General features: G+C 39.3%; 1 long non-coding RNA gene across 1 annotated transcript; it reads right to left on the bottom strand.

Annotated features, from left to right (window-relative positions):
• Positions 1-325: 325 nt before the first annotated feature.
• Positions 326-1987, bottom strand: LOC121267461. Its single transcript, XR_005941006.1, has 3 exons — positions 1102-1987; positions 916-988; positions 326-381 (listed from the first exon to the last, which is right to left on the bottom strand). It is a non-coding gene; the product is annotated as an uncharacterized LOC121267461 (long non-coding RNA).
• Positions 1988-7425: the final 5438 nt, after the last annotated feature.

Genomic DNA, 7425 nt, shown 5'->3' with positions numbered 1-7425 from the left:
TTTTCAGAAATCACGTCTTATCCAACCAGAGTACTGAACAAAATCTTTAGAACAGAACAAATTCATATCACAACATTATTTATGCACAAATTTCATATTTGCTCTCTTTTTCAAAGTTCAGAAACAGAATGTCAGAAATAAGCTCATGTCTACCCAGTCATGACAGAAAATACTTTCTTCTTAAACAGAATCTCATGAGTAATGCAGAACAAATAACTAAGGTAGTTCAAATTTCTTTTCATAATCAAATACGTATATTTTCCAAAAATAACCTCAGCTCATTTTATTTTAATGCAAAGTCTAGCATAGGAATCCCGCTTACCTGGACTTCTTAGCTTTTCAGGAATTTCATCAAAATGCTGAACAATTATTAATTGTCACCTATAACATAATAACGTAATTCTCATAAATTTCCAATCGAACACAATTTCAATATTTGAGCCTAAGATGTTAAAATAATCTATTTTAATTCTTCAAAAACCTAACTTCACGTAACTCTAAAATATTGTCACATTTTCTAAATTCATCAATGTCCCAATAATTAGTCTGAGCAAAACACAAAACTAACTTATTTACTAATGAGATCAAATTATAAAATTTAATACTAGCTAATATATTTATAACAAAAATATTTTAAAAATTAAACAGTTAAAAAAAATCATAATAAGCAAGGTCATAATAATAAACACAACATTATTGTCTACTCTTTGAAAGAAAACCTTGCTTAATACTAATTTAATTTACTTAAATGGGTTTCTGTAAACATAATAAATTAGAGAGTATTAATACATAATAAAAGTTTAAAAACACATTAGTGCAACAATTAGTAAAGGGTACTAAGGTAATTTCAGATAATACTTTGAAGCACAAACATAATCTGCGTGAAAAATAAAACTTTGCATGCCAGGGGCTTACCACGGAGACAATCCAGCGGCAGCGTGCGACGTAGGCGAGGGACTAGGCAGACGGCGGTGATCATGGTGGAGTACTGGACGAGAGAGAGAGAGAGAGAGAGAGAGAGACCAACGAAATGAGGGAAAAAAATGAAAGACATAGAGTAAGCCGAGAGAGTGTGACACGGAGGTGTTGTCGGTGGCTTACCGAGCGGGACGCGGCGGATAGGAGTGGCTTGGAGTGACCGTCGGAGTTCTCTGTGCCGGTGGTAACGACGTGGAGGCGTTGGCACCGTGCGTGGTGGCGTTGAATGACAAGGGCACCGGGCTGTGTTGCTCTGTTTTCGGTGGCTAAAACAGGGGAGTTTCGTGGCTTGCAACGGAGGCTACGGGAGGCGTTGGGCGGCGGCTTCATGTGGCTGGGCATGGTGGTGGGGTCTGGACAGAGGTTTTCGTGAGGTGGATGAACCGGCGGCAACTATGTGGAGGTGTTGATTCGCTGTTGACCATGCATGTGTGCTGCTCGAGGTTGCCCGAATGATGAACAATCCCAACGCAACCATTTGATGCTGCGACTGAGAGGTGTTGGTTCTCGGTGGTGCATGGCTGTGACGAAAGCTGGTAGCTTGCAGAGGAACTACCATTGCTTACGGAAACAAGGATAACCCGAGAGGTGCTTGGGATGCTCACGTTTGGGCTTTTGTGAAGGTCTGTTTCAGGCTCTGTTTCGAGCTGTGGCTGGGGCCGGATGGCTTTCCCACGGTGGTTAGCGGTTCAGGTGATGCACGGCTGCGCTATGGGGAAGGACTCACGGTGTGGAGGAGGAGGAGCCTTGGGGAAGATGAATGCAACGGCAAGAGGGGCTGGGCTGTGCAGTGTGCGTGAAAAGTGTAACGTAAATAAATATAGCAAAACAAAAGAAAAACCCTAGGGATAAAAGAGACGTGTGTGCGGAAGGAAGGGTAAGCCGTGTGTGTGCATGCATACTGTGGGCAACGGAAATAAGCCGTGTGAAAAAAAAAATATAGACGGAAAGAGAAGAAAAACAAAAAAAAAAATTTAAAACATGCGGGGAAAATAAACGTGTGGAGAAAATAAAAAATAAAATAAATAAAATAAATAAAATGAACTAAAATAAATAAAAATTGGGTTTGATTGGGTCCGGGTGTTACAACTCCTCACCGCCGACATAGACAAGATCGACGGGCCCTGACGACCCAGTTTCTTTGAAAGATCCAATTTTGGGATTTGTGTTTCCATTATCGTTTAGCCCTGTGGCGCCTGATCTATGCTTCCACCATAGACAAGACCGGTGACTCCAGTAAGGGCTTTCCGACGTCGGTACCTCTTCGGGGACTGAGGTTTTTGTGCAGTTCCTCAGTTTTGGCCACACAAATATGGTTTTTCCTAGGTTATCTCTCCATACACTTCCACGATGGGAAGTTTGTTCAGGTGACCCTTCACTAGAATGATTCAATCTTCTTGATTGTTTCTACATCTTTGCGATAATCATGAGCTTTCCTAAACACCTTTTAATAGAATCAAAGGTGTTTATATTGTCTATGGAGGGTGGAAATTATTGTCGTATCACAGAGAGGGGCAGGAAAGTAATCAAGGAGATGGTGCTCAATTATGCCAGTGCTTGATGGCTGGCCAGTACAGTGGAAGAATGTGTTTTATCGGAGGGAAGGAAAGACTTCTTCAAGACATAAAGGGATGGAATCAAAGCTCTATTTGCTCATAGGAGGTCTAATGCTTATGGGCATTTTTTGAAAGTAACTGACTATGGTGGTGGTAGGGGGTCATGGTCTCTTAGCGATCCTGGAAGGAGTGGAAGGAAAGGGTTGGAAGAGCTTTTCAATGGATTTAAAACAGAGTTTAGCGAAGAAGGCTCCAATCCTTGCACCACAAATGGACAAAGAGGTAGAGAAGGGGAAGGAGATTGTGAGGTAGTCCAAGTGGCAGCGCATCGAGATTCGAGTCATCCTTTGGCTGAACAAAAACACAAAAAGGGAGGCATGGTAGGGGAACTTTCGGTGGGATTTGGTCTGAAGAAGGAAGGGACAAGACGCGAATTACCTAAAATGGATAGCTAGACTTTGCCCCATGGTTGTCCAAGAGAAAGTGAGTTGCAGAGGTATCTGTATAGTCTAAAAAAGGAGGTAACGGGCATGAAGGAGGATTTGAAAATGTTTAGAAAGGAGATAAAGTCTTGGATTTTTAAGATAATCAAAGGTTTGGGCCTGGGCTTGGGCCAAAGTATGCGGCCCCTAAAAATAGGAAAAAGGAAGTCTGCTCAGTGTAGTTTGAGGCCAGACAAAGGGAAGGCCAAACTTGGGTTGGGCCGCATAAGCCCTTTTCGCCTCCCAAACCTGAAATGGATGCCGAATCTCCATGGGCCCATTTTTTAGAAGGGCTCCACTTCTGGGCCAGTTTCATAGTCCAAAGGAAGTCCTGGGCCTATGGACCCACTTCCATTACACCGGCCAGAGGAGACCCTTATCTCGACGTTATTAACCTCTGGCGTTGATCCCGATGACCCCTACACCAGCATTCCTTTGTCGGTGACAAAAGCTCCTTGTAGAAATGCACACAAGCTTCTACGGAACACTCGGGGGAGGTTTCTGACCCCAGGGGGCCACAAACTAAGTCGTTGACAATATCTGGGTTCTCCCTAGCCATTATGGAGGAGAAGGCAAAAGGTTGGGTATCTGAGAAGTCCACGGCAGAGGGGAAGGGACTTGTTGCCAGCCTAGAATCTCCAATGGAGAGTACCAATGAAGTTATTAAGGAGGCATAGGATTTGAATAAGGGTTTATCGTTGGTGCCGGTTGAAACCACATCGGGAACTATGTCGGGGGAATATGTTGTCCCCTTGGTATCTCTTCCTTCATTAAACAATATAGATGGATCATCATCGGATTGGGTTTTGTAAAAGGCTAATGAGATTCAGCATATTGTTGGAATCTCACATGGAGGATGTGAAGACCAATTTAAAGTAGGGAGCTACTTGATTGAGGTGAGCCATTCGCATGATACCAAATCAAGCTTTAAGAAAAGCAGGGATTTGAAGCATCTTTCTTGTGCAATCAACTATGACGCTAAGGGTGGTAGCTCAAGTTGAGGGCATAGAGGTTATTTCTCATAGAGGGTGTTTCGGGTGTAGGTTGGACTATGGAAAACAATGGGTTGGGGTTGGGGTTGGATAGGTGTTGTTATATTCTAACTCGGGCTTGATGTATTTTGGGTAGTTTTTCGCTAGCTTTTTGGGGCACTATGAGCTCTCTAGTATGGGTTAGGGATTTTCTTGTATATATCTAGTGTATTTGGTTACTCCTACTGATATATATATATATATATAATACTTTTACTTATAAAAAAAAAAGATATGTAACACTTAGTTGTACTCGTGGTGGTAAGGCAAGGAGCCGCACTGCCAACCTTTTTAAACCACTCCGGACAACGAAGACCAATTGTAAGATGAAGATTAATGCAATCTTGGTTGGTGATATCTTGTGCATAACTACTAATCAAAATGCCCACAACCATGGGCTAAGTCCACAAAAGTTAAGATTCTTTAGATATAATCGAGCTACTGATGATTCCTTAAAGAAGCAACTAGACATTAACTACAAGGCAAACATAGGTATTGCCAAAAGTTTCAACACATTGGCTGTCAAAGCTGGTGGATTCGAGAATCTTCAATTTATTAAGAAAATGCACAAAATTATATTGACAAGGCCTGACCCTTAGACTTGGCAAATGAGGTGGGGATTATGTTGAGATAATGCAGTATAAGAATAATCGGTTTTACTCGTTGATGGATTTGGTTGACAATGGACTATTACAGAATGTCTTTTGGGACGATGTACATAGCAGAGCAGCATATGGGTATTTTAGGGATGTTGTGACATTTGATACAACGTACCCAATAAATAGATATGCCATGACATTCGCCCCTTTTGTCAGTGTTAACCACCATAGACAATCAATACTTTTGGGACTAGGTTTGATATCAAGTGAAAATACTAAAACCTTTGTTTGGTTATTTGAGACTTGGTTGAAATGCATGGATGGTAGAACTCTAAAAGCTATCATTATTTATCAAGGCATGTCCATGAAAAGTCTTATTGCAATAGCTTTTCCAAACACCCGACACAGATACAATTTGTGGCACATAATGCGAAAACTACCAGAGAAGTTTAGTTCACATTCTAAATACAAATGAGGTTTGAAGAGTACATTGCACAAATGTGTTTATAATTGTTAGACTTCTGAAAGGTTTGAAAAGTCTTGAGAGATATTTCTTGATACTTACAATTTGCACGAGGATGTATGGCTTCAAAAGTCTCTATAGTGAGCAAATTTATTAGGTTCCTATATACTTGAAAGGTACATTCTAGGTAGGCTAGGATGGGCACAACATAGGGGAGTAAGAGCATGAATCCTTTTTTGATGGATTTGTACATTCGGGGACCTTATTAAAGAATCCATTCATCAATTTGACAATGCACTGAGGAAGAAAGTATAGAATGAGATGGTAGCAAACTTCCACTCATATAATTGCACAATCTCATGTATATCCCATTTATCCATGGAGAAGAAATTTTAAAAAGTGTACACGAATTCTAAGTTTAAGAAAGTACAGGTCGAAATAATGGGATTATCTATTCTCATTGTGTTTTCATAAAAACAGAATGGGTGATTACAACACATCAAGTTCATGACCAGAGGCAAGTTGAAGACTGCGTCAAATGAGTTACTTTGCAAGCATATTTCATTGAAGATGAGTGCGAGACGAAGTGTATGTGTGGACTATTTGAGAAGAGATGAATTATATGCAAGCACATTCTTGCAATTTTCACCGTAAGAGATGTCCAAGTGTTACCGAAGAAGTACATTATGGACAGGTGGAGGTGGAGATTTATTTGGGCTTGCGCTGGAGATTGCTAGATGTTGGGCTTTAGTGGATTTATCTGAGTCTATAATTTTTGTCCAAAATGGAAACCCTTTTGAAAAAAATCAAAACACCTTCAAAGTTGTCATTTAGGATGTTGGGGCTCTAAGTTGTCACTCTAGAAATCCAAGTCGAGTCTAACTTACACATAGAAGATATTAATATATTGTGGAACTGCTCTACTATTGTCAGATCAAATGGGTCCATTTGGAAAAGTTGTTTGTAGAGAAATTTCTATTTTGGAATAAAGTTATGGCAAATAGAGATTTGCTTCTAAAATATTTTCTACAATTTGAATCAAGGTAGATATAGTTTGTGAACCATACTATATATGTGATACCTCATATGATATGGATAAATATAGGTGGTGTATGGGATCCGACATTGCTTGGGAAGGAGAAGTTCTTGCTCTTTATAAAGTTCCAATGGGGCTCCAATTGTATCATTGACTAATCCTTTTGGAGTATAGGTCATGTGGTTTGGGACGCCCCAATGAAAGACCCAAACCATATTGCCTATACTCCAAAATGATTAATCAATGATACAATTGGAGCCTCATTGGAATCTTATAAAGAGCAAGAACTTTTTCTTCCCAAGCAATGTGAGATCTCATACACCACCTACCCTTATCCATATCATATGGGGTATCACAATATATAATGCTGAAATTCATATTACTCAAGAGTACTAATATTCAAAATATTGCCATAAGCTACGTATTGTCTAATCACTACAAGAAAACTGTTTATTTGTTGCTAGCTATTTCCTGCGAAAATGATTATTTCCTGCTAAAATGAGTCTGTTTTTGTCCCAAATTGTCATTCTCATCTTAAATAATCTGTCCAAAATGTCATTTTTTTTTTTTTTTTTGTAGTGAATCTCTTCGAAGTTTTTTAAAATTTTGAGTCATAAAATTATAAACAAAAAATCTTGCTCTAGTAATGACAAATTGTGCATGTGTGGTTCTTAATTAGATGATGATAAGGTTGTTGATCACATGCCAATGGGGTTTGTACGAGAGCCAAGAGTAATATACAAGCGGCATTAACTTTGTCGTATCCATGCATTTTGTAACATTCACAAGGACCAGTACTTATTCCAATACCCTTGATTTGTAGACCCTCTAGTCAATGAGGACATGTCCAAAAAAAAAAAAAGAAATCTATTGGCCGTCGGCTTTTTTGGTCACTGTAAAAAAATAAAATAATAAATCTGAAGATTTTCTTTCCAAAAATATTTTATAGGCCAGCTCTCCCCTTCAAAAGTCGTGATGATGTTACGTGGTGATCATGGATGGATCGTCCAGACTCTGAATTTTGCTCTCATCATCTCACAAATTAGTGAGCTTGCAATTCTTGGACCTGTCCCATTATACCGATCTTTTAGTGGACATATATAGCAGAGCTAGAAATTTATATAAAAAGGGGCAAATTATAATTAAGATATTAAAAATATTTTTATATATTCTCATAATTCCTATATATATATATATATATGTAGGTGAACCATCAAATAATTTTTGTCAAGATTATTCAAACGATCAGCATCTCGTAGTACTGAACATTTATAGTGGGA

Source organism: Juglans microcarpa x Juglans regia, chromosome 5S (assembly GCF_004785595.1).
Source record: "Juglans microcarpa x Juglans regia isolate MS1-56 chromosome 5S, Jm3101_v1.0, whole genome shotgun sequence".
Classification (NCBI taxonomy): Eukaryota; Viridiplantae; Streptophyta; class Magnoliopsida; order Fagales; family Juglandaceae; genus Juglans; species Juglans microcarpa x Juglans regia.
The sequence above is the reverse complement of the archived record's forward strand: the minus strand, read 5'-3'. Positions and strand labels throughout refer to the sequence as shown.